Source organism: Cygnus olor, chromosome 4 (assembly GCF_009769625.2).
Source record: "Cygnus olor isolate bCygOlo1 chromosome 4, bCygOlo1.pri.v2, whole genome shotgun sequence".
In the NCBI taxonomy this organism is placed as follows: Eukaryota; Metazoa; Chordata; class Aves; order Anseriformes; family Anatidae; genus Cygnus; species Cygnus olor.
Window position 1 is genome coordinate 20,889,248 of NC_049172.1, and position 23,499 is coordinate 20,912,746.

At 43.0% G+C, this 23,499-nt stretch overlaps 1 protein-coding gene across 9 annotated transcripts in view; it reads right to left on the reverse strand.

Moving 5' to 3' along the window:
* Window positions 1–23,499, reverse strand: part of STOX2 (storkhead box 2) — a 142,247-nt gene that overhangs the window by 36,830 nt on the left and 81,918 nt on the right. For 4 of the 9 annotated variants that reach the window (XM_040555005.1, XM_040555002.1, XM_040555003.1 and 1 more), the window contains exon 1: window positions 21,610–22,261. The exons of 2 other annotated variants lie outside the window; for them this stretch is intronic. The gene's annotated coding sequence lies outside the window, so the exon portion shown is untranslated. Of the gene's footprint in view, window positions 1–21,609; window positions 22,263–23,499 lie in introns of those variants that run through there. 3 more of the 9 variants (XM_040555001.1, XM_040554998.1, XM_040554997.1) reach the window with 1 other exon arrangement.

The window sequence follows — 23,499 nt, forward strand, 5'->3', positions numbered from 1 at the left end:
GCCGTAAATTGTCTTTGTGTGACAAGTTGGCTTTCTTCAATAGTACTGTAAAATAAGATACTGCTTTCTTTGACAGCCTCCAAGTAACTGAGTGAACTAGAGGCTGTCTCTTGAGTTATTACACAGGAGATGAATCTTGAAACAACTTTCATATCTTTTGACTCATCAGTCATTTGGTTTTACAAGTGCAGACAGCAGCCAGACCCCTCTCCTCAAACTGCCTGCTAGCCAGTTTATTCACAAGTGTTCAACGTGTTGGCACCAAGTACCAGAAAGTGACCAAAAAAACAAACAAACAAAACAGACAAGGAACAGGAAGTCTGGAAACACCTTGCATTAGCACATCTTATTATTAAGGCAAGGATCTGCAAAGATGAACCAGATTGGGATTCTATGTTCCTAAGAAAGATCGAAAACAATACAAAGTCTAAGCTACATTGCTCTAAGTTCTTGTTTGAAATGCAAGAAACAATGATTACTTAGACCCTTCCCCAAAGAACATACTTACAGTCACAGGAATCATTATCATAAGCATTACTGTAAAAAAATAAAATACTTGTACAAACAATTCCTTTACACTTTTAAAGTTTCTTTTTTTTTTTCTTTTTTTTTTCTCCAACCATAATTGGTTCACTGCCCTGTAAATACCCTGTCTGAAAGTTTTGTAAAGTACAGGACTCCAGAACCTGCTTGAAACTATTCCAAAGCCTGCATTTCTCCACTTGCCCCTCAAGGAGCAAATCAAGACCAGCATTAACACGACCACCTGATGAACACTTCCTGGCTCCTCAGGGAACCACGGAGGCTTCCATGGAACCAGTCAGAGCACAAGTTAAAAGGGAATTTGGTCTTGGCTTTTAAAAAGTTATATTCCATAAGGGGAGAAAGGGAATGAAAGGAAGGATGACACCAGGTGAGAACATTTACATTATTCCCAGAACTCTTATGTCCCATGCATGCTTGTACATGAAACCATCTTTCCCACATTTTTGTAGTAACTGCCCACTTTTCCAGACGCCTGGCAACTCAGGCTGCCTAATGTCTGCACACTAAGTACTGCGCTCATGTAAATTCATCGCACATGTGCAGCAAGTCCAACGCATCAGGTGTACTATCCGTGCATAATTTATCCATCTGGGACTGTCCCAGATTCTAAGATTAAAATCTAGCAAACCTAAAACAGCCTGGTTTGTAATTTACAGCCAGGGCAGTGATGCAACCATCAAGTAGTTTTACAGCATGAGAGAGAGCATCTTGCAACTTCAGGAGAATTTTGAGTAAGGCTCTCCTTACAGCTTATTCTAGCCAGAAGGAGAGACTTCCAGCACCTGAGTGTTGGCAGCAATAGTGGATTCCCACTCCAGGAATGGGAGAAAATGCTGGGACAAATTTGCAGTAGCTGACCAAGCTTTCACCTGTCGTCTCATCCTGGAGTCTGGAGAATTTTGATCTCTACATTGCATTTGGACACGTGTAAAAAAAAACAAATGAATAAGAAGAAGTAACAGGCAGACTGATGGTATGCTTCACATTGTTTTCAATATGCTTTGAAATTCTGTAACGTATTTAAAGCCTTCTCTGCCCTGCAGCGCAGCAGCGCAGAATCCCAGTGGAAGTGTTTAGAAAGACCAGCTCTACCTGCTCTGCCACCGAACCCTACAGCTTTCTAGGACTGTAACTAACGGCCGAACCCAGCCGTGCTACGGAGCCACAACCGATTTCGAACAAAGTTACCGGCTCGGTGCAACCCGGATCGCCTCCGAGGCCTCCACCAAGCCCTACCTCAGCAGCGGCCCCTCCCGCCTCTGGCCCAGCGCCCCCAGGCCGAGGCCTGCCAGCCCGGCACCCCCCTGCCCTCTGCTTACAAGGATGCTGGCGACCCCGAAATCAAGGAGGAAAAGCAAGACCCGCCTGGCTTGAAGAAATTAGCCCTGCTTTCGTACTTTGCCCAGTCCCTGCATCTTTCGAGCCAAACCAGGCACGGCGCTTTGCTTCAGCAAAGGCCACCCGCGGCCCCAGGCTTTCGGGCACGCGAGACCTGAGGCAGGTGGAGCTCAAAGAATAAAATAAAACGAAAGCTTTTGTTGGTTGGTTTCTTTAGTGTTGCGATTGTAAAGGTTTAGGGTTTGGGTTTTTCATTTTAGCATTTTATATATTTACTTTATGAAGGAATAAAGCCAATTTCTATCCAATTTTCCTTCATCATGAGAAACTTTCCCATCTAAAGCAAGGGCACGACAGGCACTTGGTACTCCAAAATGCAGTATGGGCACAAAAACCCCACTGCACATCACCTGACAGGACATGCTCTGGAGACTGCAGGCAATGCTAGCCAAGCGCTTCCAGAAGCGAACCTGAGCAGCTGCAGGAACCAAATAATCCACACTCTCCACTAGAATACTAAACCCTTCAAGTATTTTATGTGACTTTTTAACTCAACACTGCTTCACAATTGGTCTTCAGGTTTAAGAAAGCAAACCAAAGGACCACAACAAAAATATTCTCCTATGACTGGTATTAACGTAGGCTCCACACCTGTAATAAAACTCAGGCTGATTTTCCACCTCTCTAAAAAGATGTTATCATCTAAAAAGACAACTGGGAAATAAATATTTTTTTCCGCAAGAAGGGTGAGCCCACCAGCCACCTCCATCCTGAATGAATACAGGAGTTTCTGTCCCAAACATGTTTTGTAAAAAGAGACTAGCACATGAAATCCAGAGCAAACCAAAAAGTTGCAGCAAACAGCATACTCAATTGCTTTTGGTTCTGCTTATGAAATGATGTTTGACAATATAGGCTTAAAAGCAAGCAGAGAATTTGTTTCTAGAGCCAAATCACAGGGTAGCAAAGGTGCCTTGCCATGGATCCAGAGCTCTGAACTTGGGCCGAAGGCTTTCTTCCAAGTGTCAATGGGCATCTTGGTTTTTAGGGCTGGTCAGTCTCACGGCCCACTGGCATCAACGACGTGAACAGCCCAACCACACAAGGCTGGTGGATGTTTAGGAGAAAGCTAAAACAGTATTTATTTCAGAGTAACTCTGTGTTTGGGACGCAGCTGACACAAGCCCTGGTAGGACACGGGAGGTTGGCAGCGTGTTGTGGTCAAGAATCAGCACAATGACCTCATCCTCCTCTGGCACTCAGACGCAAGGAGGGGAGCTGAGAAGGGACGAGCAGACAATTAACCACTGATTCAGCCTGAATTTCAATGTTCTTTCCTTTATGAGCTCACTCATCATTTGAATCACTTATGGAAGCTGCATAAACGCTTTTATCCCAGTACTTGACAGGCAACCCATTACTGGAGTTGGCTAACTTGAAAGAAGTGGAGACTTTCTGCTTGAGCAAGGAAAGAAAACTCAAGAAGGTAACATGGCAGAGTCTTGACAACATTGAAAGGCGACTGCCACCACTCTTAAGCTAGACTGAGAATTGCTGCATGGCACCAAAAGTGCTGGGATCTTCCCTGCTCCGCAACTACACACAGAAAATGCACACACGATGGACAAGATCACTGGTAAGGCCCTTTAAAATTAAATAAATAGCTGGAAGCTGAAAAAATAATTTTAAAAAATCTAAAAATCCAATTTTGCCATGCCAAGCAGTATAAAAAACGACAGCAGGCTGTTTCCTGTGATCATGTAGCATACAGGAAATCCAAGGCCAAGGCTCAAGGTAGAATATACAAATTCTGGGATAGCGCAAAGGTTTTAGAAAAGGCGTATCCCATACTGTGTCCACACCATTTTCTTGCTGACACTGCTTTCCCATAGTATTGTTTTGGCTCCTCTACTTGTCATGTGAGCCTTTAAATGTTAGCTCCTTCACCAACATGACTGAAACCCATCACTTTCTCTTCAAGCCAGGTATGAAGAAATGGTTCCTTACAAGGTGACATCAGCAGTGTCTGGCATTTTACAAGATCTGGAAGAAGACACGTCCTGCCCCAAGGAGTTCACAGCCTACTTCAGACAGAGCCAAGTCGTTTCAGATAGAATCTATGAGGCCAAGCAGGCATGAGATCACTTCCTCCTTGTGATCTTCAGCTTTACATATTTATCAATTACTTCCATTTAAAAGGTTCCTTTGAAAAGGAAAAAAAAAAAAAAGGCTCTTAATGATTTTATCAGCTTTGGTATTTGGCCTTGGGACCAACCATGTATCTTTAGTTATTAAACATTCACAATTCCCTTTTTCCTCAAGTACAGGAGGAGGAACCTGGCAAACAACAAGAGAGGACAAGATGAGGAGCAATACCTTCCAGCAAAACTAGCAACTGCTCAACCAAATTGCACAATCTATAGAAGAAATGCCACAACTGTTAGCTTAAGGATAAAAAACTTACAATCAAAACCTGTAACTTCTATTGGCACCTTCTGTTTGTATTTAAAGAAAATAATGAAAAATCTGATGCTTACATATTTCTGCAATACACAAATGCAAAACGATTCCTTAGTTTTCCCCATCTACTTTCTGTTAACTGGAAGCCTAGAGTGATCTGACTACCACCTCCACATACAGCATTTGACCAGTTGCTAAAGCTCTGGATTTTTTCTGGAGGCTTACTAAACATTTTTGCTCTTTTCCTTCACTGCTGAAAGGATAGATTATGGCAAAGATTAAACTAGGCTAAACACAATTTGTTCCAACTTCCCACTTCTCTCAGATGTCAGCCTGAACTGAGCTAACAGATGATGACCAAGCAAATTAGTTACAGCAAGAACCAAATTTGAGGCCCAGCACTGGCCAGTGTTAACTCCAGGAGGAGATGCTTAACCAGCACACGTCAATTCTTCCAGCCTCCAGGAAAAGCTCCAGGACAGGTCCAGCACACCTAGCGCCTGCAGACTAATCATCATTACTCCCTAAACTGCACCAGGAAGCAGCTGTGATTCAAAAGCAGGGGGTGGTAAAGATATGTAAAGCTACCCAACACATCTGTGGTGCGTTCAATGCCATGACTGTAACTGAAGGAAACGTGCCTTGGGCCAGCTTTACGCTACCCTGTGGGGTAACTCCCCAAATATTCAAATATTTTTTGCTGTGTTGAGCACTGTGGTACAGAACTCGGCTGCTTACGTTACCAGAGCTGACTAGGTTAGAGCTAGCACTGGCCTGCCTGTACCAAATGAAGTCATGCCTACATACTCTAGCACTCAGCATATCCTAGGCATACGCTTGGCCCTTTTAGACTTTTTTATTAGTAGTATTTATTGGAAATCTAAGCATCTGGAAAACCCTGCTGAATGGTTTATGCAAAATGGTCTCTCCCGTGCCAGAAATCTTCCATTTGTAACCGACAGATAGGGTTAAACAGCCAATAGATAAACATACATATCTTTATTGCCCTTGAAACGCATTCGTGTCAGACACATACATTAGAAATGATATATTCTTGTCTATGCTTAAAAATTAACTAGCAAATTGGGTGCTTTTAACAGGCCTATCTAAGCTGGCAATGGAACCAGTATAAACAGAAGTAAACCCTCCCCAGCAGCTCCCAGCCTGACCCACTGCAGAAAGCAAAGCCATTGCAAATGACGTTTTTGCCAGAAACTTCATCCTGAACTTCTACTTTACCTAACTGGATCTCCTACCTTGTGGAGAGGAACCTATACATACCGTACACATAGAGGAACCTACATTTGGAACCTGTAATTCCAAATGACTGACAGTCACCAGCCTCATGGCAAGTCCACGTGACAGCTGGAATTTTCAAGGGGGATTTAAATGGTGTTCTAAATTCCATCTGTTTTTATGGCATCTGGGTTTAGGTTTATCAGCACTGTTTTTATCAAGACGGCAACTTCTACAAAAACTCCCTGGAACGGGCAAGCGTTTTTTGTCATATCTGATAGACCACTGGCACTTGAACCAAGTAAGGGCACATAGCTGGAACAAACAGGGATAAAAGTAGCAAGGACACATTCCAAGAACATGCTTAAAAATAGTGCTTTTCTGTCAGTGACAGCATGTACCCATTTCTACCAAGGATCTGTTAAAAACCATCACCATTAGACATGAGACCAACCATTCCAGTGGAAAATAACATGCAAGAGAAATAAGGCAGAATCCTGCATTTTTCTATCACTGCTGGAATACCTCCCCAACACGCAGATTACACACAGTCAGAAAGAATGGCTTCACATGAACAACATCCTGCTGTGTAGGTTACAATTCTACCAAAATTAAAACGTATCAGAAAACTGTACCGATGTTATGAAATATTAGTTCGAGAGAGGGAGAAACACTGACAAATGTCAGAACTTCCTGTTACTGTATTCCTAAATGAAGTGCTTCTTTCTCTCCCTTCAAATTAGTTTGTTCTGAAAGGCTGCATTAGGTAACGCAATATTTAAGACATTTAAGCAGTCAAATTTGAAATAGAACAGCCTGATCCTGATGGAATTAAGTATTTCATCTGATGTAAAACTACTGTTTTGGGGATTTTCTTCCACATGGAATTTGACTACTTTTGAGCTCTGTTTCAAATCAGAAAACAATTTCCTTTGAATCTCACAAACCTCCACAGAATAGAGCTTCTGTCTATGAGTGAACCATATGTAGGACTTGAGTTTTACAACACGAGTGTCAACATGTGTCCTAACAAGAATATCCAGTATCATATATTTCCTCATGTGAAACTTGAGAATCTTTACGTATTACTTTCAAAATGAAAACTTTCATTCAGTCTGAGCAGGGCCTGAAGAAGCTGAAGCATTTTTATTGCCTTCTTCTCTATCTCACTCCCTGTTCTGTTAGTTTTTCTTGCAAATGCAATACTTGATTGGCTTGCATGTGTTTATAAATATGCATGTACATCTCAGAGTAGGAAAGCAGCAACACCATTACATCAGCCTGAACACCTGCACCATGCTGACTGAAGCAGGGCAGGCTGTCTATTGTTTCTCTTCCTTATTAACATCTAACTTCCTACCCATACAAACTTTATTTCTTTGCCAGTAAGAGCAATCAAGCTGACTGGAGATGCAGGTCTTTAAGAAAGAAACGGTGAAAATATCTTAACGATTATTCTTATAATTTTTATAATGTCATTTGCCCCAAGTGCCCATTTGTGTGGAAAACGTTTAAACTGTTTCATTAAAAAATCTCCAGTCCTAAGGGAGCTTTTAGAGTTATACACAAAACATTTTCATGCAGATTGAGGGCATTAAGCGCTTTATGCATGCAATAAAAAAAAAAAAAAGAGCTTGAAGAAATGTTTCAAAAAGAAAGCAGGAATATTTTAAATCCAAGACAGAGATCACATACATCACATTCGTAGGGAAAACAAACTGAAAAGAAACTAAAAGGAAACAGTTGATAAACTACAGAACAGATTACTTCCAAAGCCTTAGTCAGCGACTAATGTAAATGACTGTCGTAATAATTTTTCTTCTAATTTAAAATGTAAACCTTAGAAAAAACAAACTGATTTTGCACTGCAGAATTTTGCCAGTCTTTATGCTAAGCTATGTGTTTAGGCAGAACAGACAGCAAGGATCCAAGAGAGACAGTGCTAGGGGAGACTCTCACCACGTGTCACCCAGAAAATTTCTTGTTTCAGCAAACAGAAAACTCAGACAGGAAATGAGATGAAGACTGCTAACCATGGCAGCGGTGGGGTAATGGCACAGCCTTCCAGCAGTAGGGACAAAACCCCAGTCTGGTTTCAAAATGGATCTAGAGCCATTTGGGGAAAAAGCTTGTAACAGTCATTTGCAGCAGCAGGAGATGGAAGTCAATGGCCCCAAAAGCTTGTTTCTTCAGTTTCTGGCCCCTACCAGAAGGCAGCTGTGGGAAAGGCATTAGCCGGAGAGGCATCTGAATACCTGGAAGACAGGCTACAAAGGCGCAAGCATTAAGACAAACCCCTGAGGGGAAGCAGGGTTGCTTTGGAAATGTTTATTTTTCATTTCAAATCTTGATTCTGACTTGATAAAGAGAAGCCCCGAGCAAAGGAACCGGAATGGTGATAGTCTGGAACATGACTTCATCTTCCCCACCTCGCGAATCACCTATCAGCTCAGGAGGAAACCGTAAAGCTTAGCAGCCCGGGCTTGCTGCTGGAGGAACGCAATCCCACCGGAAGAATGTGGAGCTAGCAGAGTTTGTCTGGTCAGGCTGGGATCTGCTGCAAGGCTGTGGGTGAGTGAGGCAGGAGGCTCAGGAGCGGACAGTTTACTCCTGCGAATAAGATTTGGAGTGTCGCACCAAGCATTTCTGCAGGAGCAGACGGCCAGCCCTCAGTTAGTTCCCACCTGGATGTTCAAGGGATCAGAAAGGGTAACATTTCTGTAAATGAACTAGAAAACACTCCATGGCACCCATCTCTAATGAATACAAAAACACTCTGAGAAAACCAAGTTTTGGTTGCTGCACTGCAAAAACTCCACAACTGCTCTAAAAATCTGCTGTGCTTTTGCCTTACAGTTCAGCAACGCTCAAAGCCCATGAATGGCTGCTACTTTGCTGCTGCTAGTAAGTGTACAGAATAACAACAATAAGTAAGTGCTGTGAGAAGGATCCAACTGGTGGAGAGGGTCTTGAACCCTGGACATAACAGTTGGGCATTAGTCTGTTATCTTTGTGACCATATGCCTGAGCTCAGTGGTCAAGAATATTGATTATCTGAGAGTCTCTTGTATTGGAGCCCAGATCCTTACTAGGATCATTTACTATTAATTATCTATTACCAACATGAAACAAGAAAGTCCCATGACAGCCTCACTACCTCTCACAACGATGAGCACCTGACAGCAGCTGATTTCAATGGAAATTAATGATGGATAGTGTCTCACAAAACGAGGTAGACATACCACAGGGAATGTCCCCATGCCTCTGTTGTACTGGATGCATCATTCTCATAACAGTCAGGGCTATTCATTAACCAGCTAATAGCTGAAAAAAATAAAACGTCCGTTAAAAAGCAGCACCAATTTTTTGAAAGTGCAGTTAAAGTAAGACACAGCAAAACTTTTAAGAATTTTGAAAGAATTTTAGCCAGAAACTTCATCCTGAACTTCTACTTTATCTAACTGGATCTCATACCTTGTAGAGAGCTGCCACAAAAATCCGGCAGATGAGCATGTGAAAAAAAAAGAAAGGAAAGAAAATGATGAATTTCCAGGAATACCACAAATGAAGCCATGCAGCCTGTTCAGAAGTGAATCTCTCAGCTCAGGAATTAATTTTGTGCTGCCTTCTACTTACAAACCCAAAGGATGTCCACAAAACTCTATGGGTGAAAGTCGTATTTTAAATGTGTTTATAATTATGCTTGAATGAGGAGCTGCTTGTGGAGTCATTCATGCAAACTACTCCCATTTGTTAAAGCCATTACCCTTATTCTTTGACTACTCCCCCCGCGCCCCCTTGAACAGAAAAATGACAAAACAAAGAATAATTTAAATGTTTGGATGTGACAAATGCCAGACCCCAAAACACAGATTTAAATGTGCTCGAACAATGCACTTAAAACTCTCATCACCTTACCTCTTCAAATAAACTTCCTGAGCTCATTCAAAACGCAAGCACGTTAAACTTGCAAACATGGGAAGAAATTTCTAGCCCTCGTAAAAAGATAATGAATCACAACGTTAAGTTTTTGCTTTCAAGAAGACTCTCAATTGTTGCTTCAGTGATCTTGCTTTCAGCCTCACCCTGTCCCAATCCTGGCGCGCTCCGCTCCAGAACACACACAGAGATCAGAAAGGGTTTGCTCAAGATTCAGAAAGAAGATAAAAAGTCCTGGTGATGAGAAGTGTTCACTATCAGGCTTGAAAGGATGGGAGGGAGGCACGAGAAGGCCGGGGGAGGGCTGACAGGGGCGAGCAAAAGAGCATACATATATAGTGAGAACGGGGAAACTCTTCCAGAGAGATGGAACGGGGGAGAGCTCTAATGAGTTTAAAAGGGAAAAAAAGAGGCAAACCATCAGTTTTGAAATTCCAGCCTCAGCAGATAGTGTCTTGCAGAAGACTGCTTTAACCATTTGTTCCTGCAATGCCTGCTCTCATTTCTCCACAGCTTAACCCAGGTCTGTTCGGCAGCAGGGCAGACCTCGCTCTGCAGGCTGAGCGACACCCAAAAGGACACACTAGACTTCTTCTGAGTCCCACGTACGAGGAGCAAAAGCGGTGTGATTTCCCAAGATGTTCTCAAGCGATGTAAACGACCAGTAATGAAGGAATGGCCCTTCACAGCAGAAGCCCTGAGGCTGACCCTCACCACTGAGCAGGCTCCATATCCAGAACGAATTTTCCGAGCACCCACGTGAAGGCAGATCTGGCTCACAGGCTCAGGGGAAGGCAGCCGTGGGAGCAGGGTGGCACCCGCAGCCTTCAAATGCCACTCAGCACTTCCACCATGAGACAAACTGGTGCCACCAGGAGGGATTTCTACCCAGGTGGCTGCACAAGTCAGCACGCCTTCCGGGCAGCAGTTCCCTCATTTCATCCCCATGATCTGCTATCCAAGAAGGATTCCCAAGAACTCACTTTCTCGTTAGTCTCTCTCTCTCTCTCTCCATTCTCAGGATGTAATTAAGGTTCAAAGTGAAGAAAGAAGGGGAACCAGCTCTGTGTTAGCGATTAGCTCAACATCCTGTTAATATCCAGTCGTAATCTCTCCCAGTCTAGGCATGTATCACCTGAGAAGTCTTCATGGAGAAGAAGCTCAAGGCATTTTACGAGACCCTGAACAGATTCATTTTCCAGTGGTTGCCTCAATGGGTTACCAATCTCTTCCATTTCTTGGTGTACATTCAGTTACACAGGCAGCAAATAACACCTGTAAATGCATAACCAGCTATTACACTTTACCTCCACGAACCCTATCCTTCTCACACCAAGGCCTGCATCCCCTGCATATGAGGACTGTGATCTCAATTAGAAATGAGAAGCCCCGTTCTCCCATGAACCAGGACATCCTTCATTTTACGTAGTTAAAGCACAATACAGCTGAGAATGACCTCAAAAGCCTTATTCCGTTGTGTTTTTTTTTTTAACTTCAGTTGTTTGGCCTGCTAACAAATCAAGCTAGTTTCACAGTCTATGGGTGTGAGTGCTCAGAAAAGAAGTAGGAGCTCAGAAGTTATAGTCACAGCTTTTAACAAGATCTCAAAGTTCCCCCAAATCCCACAAAACAAGCATCACTTACGTACTAATCACCTACCACAGCGATCCATGCCGAACGTGTCCCACAACAGCAACCGCGCGCCACTTCCCTCACCGCACTGCTCAGTCAAGTCAAGCTGACGTGCGAGAATATGGTACCCTACATTCCCATTTTTTACCTTTTCCCAGCCTCAGCGATGACAGGCAGCAGGCCTGAAACCCAGCACCGTCTTGAGAGTCCCCCAGGCAAACACTACCGAGTCTCGCCCCGCAGACGTCGCGTAGGGCTTCACCGGCCTCTCTGGTGAGACAGTGCCGGCTGCTCTGGTAGGCAAAGGGATATGGAAGCAGGCAGGCAATTTTGCCTTTAGCCTTCCCAATGTCTTGAGAAATCAGAGAGATTAACATTAAACCACTAGAGTGAAGTGAGCTAAAAGCTAAAAAATATACTGCATGCTTGCTGCTGACAGGACTAGTCACTTCAGACCGGAGGGGCCAGGTCTGTCTTACTAACACCTTACTCACCTTATACACACACTCTCAGCACACACAGGTCCCCACTGCTGGACAGTGGTTAAATGACAGAAGGTTGAGAATCATTCCTACCTCTTTTTTCTTGTTACTGTTTTTAAAACAAAAATCTATTCACTTTATGCATCATCTCTGGAGGTTGTTTTTAACTCAGCTGTTTTGCACATAACTACACGGACAGGGAAGGTAATGGCTTTGCTGCAAAAAGGGGAACAGAAGCTCCCAGAAGTGATTTATTCCACACTCCCTCAATTCCAAAGCGAGGTCTCTTGTAAACTATAGTTAGTAATCCGACTTCTTTGCACCACTATTCTTTCACTGACAGAATTTACTGACAGTATAAAACGCAGAAGAATGCACATATTTTTCATCCCCTTTCTCTTACAGGACTCTCTGAGTACATTGTTCAGATCCTAAGTCTTCAAGGCACGTACTATCCTTTATTTTCTGTGCCCAGCACAATGGGTACCCCTTAGGCACAACTGCAATACAAATAAATAACGGTAAGAATAAATCAGTATCTTCTCTTCAGCTGCACACCACACATATGGAGTTTGGCGAAGTGTTCCTGCTTGCAGAGGTAGGATCTGAATTTCTAGTCATGGCAGATCACTGTCGGTACAAAGGGAGAGAGCTGGGTTGGGTTGGACTGGGATACAAAGGAAGGCCAAGTCCAGGACTTACCCAGCAGAGGTCAGACTAAACCTAAATTTTGCCACCACGAAATTGTCTTCGGTCTTTCTTTCCGCACCATTTCCCCTCCCAATCATCCAACAAGTATTTTTACAACGTGATGGATACCTACATGGTACTGTGAAAAGTTTACTTAAAACAATAAAGGCTCCAGTTTGTTGGCCAAAATACTCCCCCAAAAGACTGAGACAAAACAAAATATCTGACTCAGTATTTAAATATCTCAATACTACCCTTGGGCAAAAGTGTTAATGTATTAATTTAGTGAAATAATAATAAAATTTCATTGTAGCAGTATCAACAAAACATTATACTCGATCTCCAAGAACATATCAACTGCGTTTTGCTCAGAGAGATGAAGCATAGTAAATGCTTGTAAAAATATATGAGTATTCATAATGAAAATATTCACAGGGAAATCGTGAAGGTTCTCAATGTTTGTCAACTATCCACAGAACCAAAGCAACAGCATCACAAATATGATTTATCCCACAGTCCAAAGAGCAAAAGACAGACGGAAAATACTTAAAGCAAGACATAGAGACAGAATAAAGCAAGCCTGCATAGCGTGCTCATATGCATGACAAAGAATCTGTACAGGCCCCCACAGCTTTCACTTGAAAATGCAAAAACAGTCAAAAATCTAACAAAGCATGTGCGGTGTTCAGTACCACCGTATGCAAAGTGGAAATAAACTACAGAACATAATACAATATACTACATAATACATATACAATATACTACAGAACAAAATACAGAACAAAAAAAAGCACAGAAAGGATTAAAAAAAACAAAACCTGCTGAATCACAAACAGAAACACGTGCATGTCTGTGTGTTTGTGATATATATGCGTGCATGTAAAAGTGCATTACCAGCTCAATAAACTTTTCTCGTACAGACAGCATAAATGTTGGGGGTGTGAGGGCCTGAGTAGGTGAGTGAGACTTCAGCACAGTTAAGATGTTTGGTGCCATTCCTAATGACAGCTAATACCAGAATATTACAGAGAAAGCTGAATGCTGTTTAAATCAGGGGGTCAGGCACATCATGCAACACTGAGTACGGCAAGCTGCAGGGCTGCCTCTCACAGGGGAAGACATCAGAGCTGTTATGCAGCCACTACCTTGGGTACACAAGGAAGCAAAGTGCTTTATGTCTGACTTGGGCAAGCTGTAGTGCAAGGGGGTTGTCTCATTTCTGTTTAAAATGTACACATTTAAAATCCAGTGCACTTTCCTCGTTGCAGCGCAGACATCTAGCACATTCGGTTATGCTCTGCTGCCCTCTCCTTGCTGCCTACCCAGGGAACTCCAAGCCTAGCAAAGGCAATTCTGAAACCCCTTTGGGCTCCCCACCTTGACCAGATCTGTGGTCTCTCAGTAGGATTTGATTACAACCATCTCTCAGAAGCTGCACAGCATGTAGAGGTCTTATCCAGGAAGATGCTTTCTTTTTCCAATGGTCTGCCTACCTGGGGCTTGTGCGCTGTCCTCTAAAGGCACCCCTACACTGCCTTCCCAGTCTCTGCAGAAAGGACCATTTTCCCTCGGGCAGATGGCAGCTGCCACTCCGCTCCTCTTACTCCACATTAAGGGGAACATCCAGTCTAAACGTTCCCAATGACTATATTTAGAGCACGACTAGATCTGTTTTGCAACCTACCTGTACTGATATTTACACTTTCACTGAAGGCTGCTTTGAAGTGTTGGCTCTGCACACAGTCGAAAAGAAAACTGCCTGCTTCCTGGGAAAATGTGTATCATAATGCAGAGTTCCAAAACCAGTGATGCAGCAGATAAAATTATTCACATCCTTATAGTACATTCACAAACTATTCAGCTCTGAATAAGGAAGAAAAACATGTAAAAGATGCTGCAGGGATGCCAGAAAGAGTTACTTTCTAAATGACACCTCGCCTGTATGCGGCTTCTTGAACATGCAGTTCCTGCAAGGAGAGAAGTATCTACATGTGAAATCCTAAAGAAATAAAGTATTACATTTATTAGTCCAGCAACAGTTTGAATTGAGGATGGAATGAAATTCAAAATGAGCTGTGACACGGGTAGCAAACTTTGCTGTTTCCCTTTAAATACCTTTTCTGCCAAGCAATTACCAATTGCAGTGAGTGAAAAAGCTGGGGGCAGTCTCCTGCATGACCTGAAAACCATCTACTGAAACTTGGGATGCAGTCAAAAGGGAGACACAATTCAAGACACGAAAACAAGACAGATACCACCGCTGCTCCTCCAGACACGGCCCATTCATCTGGACATCCAGCAGACAATTTTGCTTCTGTCTGGAATGCCAGCCACCCTTGTTCCATCTCCCGATAGTGATTAATCACTCTTCAGCAGAGCAATTCATCCAAACCTTGGAAACAGAAAGACACTGTGGGAATCTTAGGCTTCCGAGTGCTTTCCTCTACCTGTGAAAATGAAAAGTCACGAGGAATCTGAAGATAGTATTTCTGATAGTAGAGACTGAAAAAAAAAGCATCTTCATATTAGCCACTTAGCTGCCATTGAACACTTATCACATCGTGTATATAGTTCAGTGAAAGTTTCTTTGATGGAAGTGAAACATCTTTCAAAACCAAACACGAAACACACACATTCTACAAGCAGCACTGTATTCTGTGGTGATGTGTGCCGATATTCCAGCTCAGCCTTGGCTGTGCTTTGCCAGCCGCAGAGCTGCCTTCTTATATCCTGCTTTTCCATTCTGGAATCCACTGCACTGCTGCTACCGCCACTTTGTCTTCCTCCACGCCCTTTGTGACAGTTCTCCTTAAAAACTAGCCACAAAGTAAGCTTGATTTATATGGCCAAATTACCTCACTTATATGAAAGCAGCCACCAAGCTTGCCTCAGTAAATTAAATTTACAATAATAATAAAGTAATGAGAACCATTCTCTTGGGCACATCTGAAATCCGGTGCTAGCTATGATATACAGCCTGGCTCACTCTGGTGCAGCTCCATCCCAGGAGGCGAACTGCACAGCATTTGAGAGCAGTTTTTTTTTTCGTCCTTCTGTTTATTCTTGCTAATGTCACTGCATAGTCAGAGTTCTTCCATCCACTGGATGCAAATCTAGACAAAAAATGAGTACGGTAATAGACAAGTGTTGTGTAATTAAGAAAACTAATATTTTTGCCATTAAAGCAAAAATGGTATAAAGCATGCCTAGATGAATTAAACAGACTTGTAGGTAGGGTCATTAATGACACAAATGGGTGGGCCTTAAATTAGGGGTACAGTTTATTTTTGCCAAAGGCTCAACTATATTTCCAGAACTACCTTTGGTTTAGTTAAAATAGCATTGTTTGTGCACAAATACTCAAATCCACTTGAGAGGACTGGCTTGTATCCACCTGAGGTGGAAGTTGGAATATCATCTCCAGAGATCCCTTCCAACCTAAGTTTTCCGATGGTCTTAACGCTCCAGTACGTAGATGTTCAATCGGATGCCAAGTTGTACAAACTACTGTGCAACACTGGAGGCGGGGTCTGGAATCCAAGACGTGCATACTCCTACTGAAAATATGCATCCCTTCTCAAGCTAAGCTTCTAATGCATGTCATGCAGCAGTCAACATGATCAATACCAGGTCTCGGGTTTGCAAACTCTGACATACCTGGATCCTGGGACTCGCACCATCCCCTTAGGTGTGTTAGCGACAGCAGCACAATTAAGCAAATGTGCAGAATCTAGGCCTTAATGCTATCACTTGTGTCTATCTTTTGAATAGAATATTTATTAGGAAAACTTCACAGTCAAATCTGAGTCCCTGTTATCGTTCCTAACGCATCTTTAGATTTTGCTGATGACGCTATGGGTTTTGTGCAAGTTTGGGATTTTTTCATATGTTTTGTTGGCAGGACCAGGGAAGTCCAGGGCTGAGACTGGTGGAGAGACAGCGTTCCCAAGGACTGTACAATAGAGCAGTGTTTCCTAAAGTAGGTTATGTGAAGGACAAGCAGAAAGGCACAGGAGGGAGGGGTGACGGTGGAGAATATAGATGATGTCATCCTCAGGATGAGCAGATCTGCAAAAATATACGGCAAGAAATTATTTTCTGAGTGGGAGCTCTGCTTCCTAAAGCTGGGACAATCCAGATCGATCACAGTGCTCCTTTGTTTAACAGAATCCCGTTAACAAACTAGTTCTGGAAATGTGGACAACCTGGTTATAACGGGCCACGTGCTTAGCCTTTGTCTTAAGCCTATGCCCAGATGACCCATTTTGCGCATTTCAACCAAGAATAAAGTGACCTCATTCTCAAAAGTGCTGAGCACCAGCTGTTCCCATTGTGTTCACAAGCCCCACTATAGGTTCCTGTTTTGAAATTCTTGTCCTCAAAAGAATTTTGAGGCAACAGAGTGATTATATGTTCTTCTACTTGCCATATGCCTATTTATTTTAGTTCAGATATAAAAGTCTGAATCAGCTACTTTAAAATCCTGAAGACTCAAATTAGAACAAGTACTCTTGCCACTGGAACAGAAGTGCACATAAGTGAGCCACGTGATCCTTAAAGAATTTTTTTTTTTGCACAGAATGATGACTGGATTGAAGGTCACAGTATTTCGACCTTAATGCTTAGTTTCTTTTTTCTCTTCCTTCTTTTTAGTGAACGGGTTAAGAATGGGGGAAAGCTATCATCCCAGATCATTTAACACTTGAATTGATATCACTGGGATGAAGTTTCTTGGCTACCTACTATATAAAGCTAGGTAAACAAGTTCAAGATCATTTTAATACAGTTGCTAGCTGACAACTTTTACGCAACAAACCTGTATTTGCCTCTAAATAGTTTTTAAACCGTTACTTCAATGTATCACTGTCATCTTGGAAGTGGATATATCACATTGCTTGTGCAAAAAATAAACATGATTACATTATCTCCCCCACCCAGCACTAAGGCTACAGATAAGTGAAAACAACCAAAACAACCTACCCACAAATAACAAAACAAGCCATGCCAACAGTTCAAACGTCACAGGAACCCTAAAGTTGCAGGCAAAGCGCACAGCAAGAGGTAAGAGCTTTATTTTAATAACTCAGAACACAGCCATTCACTGTGAGGACACAGACGGTCCTGAGATGTCTGAGGAAGTTTGAGGTAGCACCTCAAGGTATCAGTGAAGTAAATAAATAAAAATCCAGTCGCTCTTAGTGACACCGCCTTCTAAACACAGCTTATTTCTTTAATGTGAGGAACGTTTATCAATGACATTTTGAGGGTGGAAAAAAAGCCATAAAACCTGCAAAAGCACAACTTACAAATCCCTTGATACTTCAGTACATTTGGCTTAGGGTCCCTGAAATATTTGTCCACTCTCCTTTAAAGGCTGTTCCTCTAAGTACCTGAACTCAGCTCCTTCCAGGCAGACTCATTCCTCTTCACACAACTGATGCGAAGCTGTTTCTCTCAAGAACCAGATGCACAATCAAAATTTCTAAAATACCATATTGGTCCTGAAATCCACTTGACCAATGCCTGAAGAGGCAAGGCTGGGTGGATAGTAAAAATCACAACATGGAAGCTGTGAAAGTACTACTAGACATGGAAGAAGGTGTTAAGCAATGCACCAGCACAAGCACATTAGTACCACCAAGTTGCTGGGTTCCTTGCCTCATCGGTCACGAAGGAGTACCTGGTTTTTTGGCTTCACTAGTCTCAGCAGAGAGTAAAATCAGGAATTCTGGTATCTACCTTTCTACTTATTTCCAACTGCAATATGGGAAGTGAAATGGAAGAGTGGAAAAGAGCAAGAGGGAACGGAGAAGAAAATCTCTGATTAAATCAAGATGACAAAGACAGGAATGCTGGATTTGAAATTAATAAAAAAAACCCTCACACTTAAAAGCACGTGCACTTACAGTTAAGACCTTAAAAACACCTCTACTTGTTCCTTACAGCTGTTGTTTTGAGAACCATCAGAAAGTGCATCCCACCTTTGGCCTCCAAAGCTAGACTGCATTATTTCTGAGGTTTACTTTGCTGGGAGCCATGGAGCATTTGCTAATTTCAGATGAAGAGCTGGCTGGTCTATCCTAAGAAAAGCTATATATCCACTATTAATTTGTTCCCTAATGTCATTCCTCCATGTAAACTATAGCTGCAATCACAATAGAGACATTATGGCAAACGCGATGGTATTATCCTCTATAATCATCAAAGTGAGGACAAGCAATGTAAGATCCTAACTTCTGTGGTTCACACATTAAAAGGAAAAATCTATGCCATTCTAAATTATACAACAGACACCGTTTGTGAACACAAGCTTACCAAAGCAGGCTCTGCCTTTTGCTCTTCACAGAATAAAAAAAATACAACAAACTAAAATGGACCAAGAAAGACCCGAGCATAACTATGTTTTCTAGATCTCTAAGAACAAGCCATGCCTTGTTAGATCCTCACTGTAGCTCCGAGCTGGTTTCAGGCAGCTTTGACAGTACACAGCACAGCAGGAGCCAGGACACATCCAGCAAATTAACTCACGCTGCTTTCACAGGAGCTTGGTCAGACAGGCTTGGTGGCAGGCCATCGGCTCCTCGTGTGAGGGGTCTCCCAAGTCCTGCCACCTTGCCCCTGACCACAGAACAGCAGCCCGCTGGGGCTGGGAAAGGGGTGACAAGAGGGAGCACAGGATTTACCCTCATATGATACTTATATGCCTTTATTACTTATATCCGCATTTACATTTATATTATTATGGACCTCCAAGAATGGCTATGTTGAGATACACATCAGCTGGCAAATGTTGTGCCAATTTTCAAGAAGGGCAAGAAAAAAGACCCTAGCAATTACAGGCCTGTCAGTCTCACGTCAGGGCCTGGTAAAATTACGGAGAGGATGATCCTTGAAGTTATTGAAGCGCACCTGGGGGACGATGCAGTCATTGGTCCCAGCCAACATGGGTTCACAAGGGGTAGGTCCTGCCTAACAAATTTGATTTCCTTTTATGATAAGATCACCCACCTAGTCGATCAAGGGAAACCAGCTGAATGTGATTTTTTTGGACCTCAGCAAAGCTTTTGACACGGTTTCCCATAGTATCCTACTGGACAAAATGTCCAGCATACAGCTAAACAAAAACATCATGCGATGGGTGAGCAATTGGCTCTCAAAGGGTTGTGGTAAATGGGGCCACATCTGGCTGCCAGATGGTCACTAGTGGGGTCCCTCAAGGCTCCATTTTAGGGCCAGTCCTCTTCAATGTTTTTATAAACGATTTGGATGTAGGACTAGAAGGTGGTCTGAGCGAATTTGCTGACAACACCAAACTTGGAGGAGTTGTGGACTCGGATGAGGGTGGAAAGGCCTTGCAGAGAGATCTGGACAGATTGGAGAGCTGGGCGATCACCAACCACATGAAGTTTAACAAAAGCAAGTGCCAGGTCCTGCACCTGGGATGGGGCAACCCTGGCTATACGTACAGACTGGGCGAAGAGACGCTGGAGAGCAGCCCCGCAGAGAGGGATCTGGGGGTTGTGGTTGACAGCAAGCTGAATATGAGCCAGCAGTGTGCCCTAGCAGCCAGGAGGGCCAACCGTATCCTGGGGTGCATCAAGCACGGCATTGCTAGTCAGTCGAGGGAAGGGATTGTCCCCCTCTGCTCTGTGCTGGTGCGGCCTCACCTCGAGTACTGTGTGCAGTTCTGGGCACCACAGTACAAAAAGGACATTAAACTGTTGGAGAGTGCCCAGAGGAGGGCGACGAAGATGGTGAAGGGCCTAGAGGGGAAGACGTATGAGGAGCGGCCGAGGTCACTGGGCCTGTTCAGCCCGGAGAAGAGGAGGCTGAGGGGGGACCTCATTGCAGTCTACAACTTCCTCGTGAGGGGGAGTGGAGGGGCAGGTGACCTATTCTCCTTTATCACCAGTGACAGGACCCGCGGGAACGGTGTGAAGCTGAGGCAGGGGAAGTTTAGGCTGGACATCAGGAAGAGGTTCTTCACCGAGAGGGTGGTTGCACACTGGAACAGGCTCCCCAGTGAAGTAGTCACTGCACCAAGCCTGTCTGAATTTAAGAAGCGATTGGACTGTGCACTTAGTCACATGGTCTGAATTTTTGGGTAGACCTGTGCAGTGCCAGGAGTTGGACTCGATGATCCTTATGGGTCCCTTCCAACTCGGGATATTCTATGATTCTATGATTCTACATGCTAGAAAGAAGGTATAAACGCAGCTATGAACATCACCTCCTTGCAATTAAAGTCATTAGACTTTGGCTTTTTCCTTGTGACTACGTTATTTTTGTCTTCAAAGATAAAAGTAGTCAGGCCAAAGAAATTACCCCAAACGCTCATGCATCAAACCCAGCTGCTTAGCATATTTCATTACCACACTGACTTCAAAAATACTGAGCAATTTAAACCTGCAAGCCACTTGGCTTTAGCGAGAGATAAGTGCCTGAGATAAGAGAGGTGTAATTGTTCAATGTAATTCTGCAGCGTGTTTTATATAAACATTTGCTAACACTGCACTTCGTATATTTTGTTTCAGAGTTGTGAAATTCTGATGAATATTCCAGCATTTTTTGTGGCACATTCCATTAATTTTTCCAAGTCCAGGGTTCCCCTTGATGATGAATTAAATAAAACACCCTACCCTCAAAGCACCAGTGGGGCAGTTATGCTTTGCAACGGAGACAACAGCCTACAGGCTTCTGGGAGTTACCCGGCTTATGCCTTTTCACTGCTGAGAAGACGGGGGAAATCTTAAACAATTTGTTCCTGAACAGCTCTGAAATTGGGATTATCAAGATAAACCTTTTGCTCGTAACAAAATGATCTGGGTGTAACCTAACACGGTATTTTTTCCATAATCTAACTATTAAGTAAATTAAATGCTCTGAAGTTAGGGCCCCTATATGTTTCCTGGATACTTTTTTAGGGGGCCTGGTTTCACGATGTTGTCTCTCAGCCCCGTGCTATCAGTTCTTCCACCTCTGACTCCTCAGTCTCTTGGACAATACCAAGCAAAGGTCTTCCATCCCCACAACTCTCAGTGACCCATCACAAGATATCCCGAGGAAATGACTGAAGCCAAAGCTCAGCCAAACAAGGAGACATCAGAGCACCCACAAGGGAGGGAAGCTTTATGAAAGAAAGCCACAGGAAGCAGGGCTTCAGAAGCTCCACAGCTCACAAAAACTTCCTGGTTTTCTTGACCTCAATAGCTACTTGTGAATAACTGCTGGGGGTAACCCTGCAGCCTCCACTCGGAGAAGACTCCCTTTGAACACTAGAGTTTACCGCCCGCTTCCAGACGTAGAATTACTCTTGCTTCTCCTAAGTGTCAGGCTCTGGTCCAACTCCCTGCCCTCCAAACCACTGGTAAAATCAAAGGGAGAGGCTGCCACAAGGAGATGGTGGCAAAAGACAGCTCAGCGTAAGAGAGAATGGTAAATTCTGATGTCACACTGTAGCATGATCTAGCAAGGCGTGGCACCTTACCACAAAATCTGGCTCCTTACCCCGGGTTCAGAATTGCTTACACGACTCAGCAAGAGCCACTTGAGGCTCCAGTTCTGCCCCTTCCCTAACCTACATAACTTTGACAAAAGTACCCCGGAGTCTTCATCTTCACCTCCACCCGAGCACCAAGCGCTCTGGTCCCTTAGCGAGGAGATCACCAGCCTCCAGGTGCATGCAGGACCAGGCTAAGCCCACCGCTTTCACACCACCACCACTAACGAATGGACGATTACACAGTGCTGATCCTTTCGAGGGTCACCTAGTGAAGTTCAATTTGTTGCCTGCCTTTCTGTCTGAAGAAACTATTCTCCTGTTGGCCAGAAATGGGCTGAAGGACCTTCCTTTTGCTCTCATGCTAAAATAAACTAGTAACAACTCAGTTAACATCAACAGAATTGCACAAGTATGTAACAAAGGATCAGGCCCCATGACCTATCAGGTCATTTTCAGTGATCCTATAATCAGAAAAGCCAAATTAAAGATTTAACATTTGACCTTTGCTGTTGCTTCTAGGTTAGCTAACACAGATTAAAAGTATGTAATTTTTTCAAGAGTTCATAAAACATAGGTTTTACTTCCCGTAAGGAACATGTGACATGTTGTTATTGTGCACTAGAATTTAAAATGCTAAAATTTTTAATATGTAATATTAATTTCAGACTCTAAATCATCTGCATGGGAGTTACTCAGTGTATTCTGCCTAAGAACACACTTGAAAGAGATTAGATCACAGGCTGGAGTGAATAAAAAACAATCTCACGAGAACTTGAGTGGTACAGTGGTGGTTAAAACACTTCTGCAAAGCAAACAAGAAGTGACAGATTCTAAGATTGCTGAGACTGAATCTTATTTTTTTTTTAAACTATTTCCTTAAATTTCATCACTTTTCTGTCATTTTTACTGTTTTGCATCCTACATATATTTTCTACCATTTGCATTGTTTTTCCAGTGTTTGTATTTTGGTCTTGCTAGGAAAAACATCTACAACATCAATTATAATTACTAACAGCACGCACATCTAAATTGAACACCTGCAGATATATACAAAGCATAAACAAAATGCACTCAGGCTGGTATAAAATTTTGCCTCTCCATATAGAATACATGAAATGGACATGCTCTGACGCTACATTAGCAAGTGGAATACAAAAACTTCAGCAGAAGGGTGAAGATTAAAGACAGCAATCTTAAAAAGCACGTAACTATAAGGTAAAATGATATATAACATCCGTAAATATATTTATGCTATGTGCATTAATATATGTACATATGTATAAATGTACACACAAACATACAACCTTTACCTGTTTCATGAAGTGAGATTAAAGAGCTCCTTCTGCTTTCCACCATTTGCCCTACACCAGTTACTGATATTTTGCTATGCGGTGAAGTTAACCTGCAGAGTGTCTGAGGTTTGGGCTTACACTTAGTTTTTCCTGGTGTGTGATACCAAGAAGCAAGCAGCAAGCACCCATTTTCCGTGTGAGCTCCTGGAATACGTGGGGGGAATGGAACGAGCACTGCAGTTTTCTGAGCAGCAAGAGTGCAAGAGGAAATAATCTGAATGGTAACAACAGAAGGGAGCATATGGATCTGAAGGTGGACGTGGCCCACCAGCACCACCAACCAACACATTTGCTCCTCAGCCTACCTTCTGCCCAGCCCCTC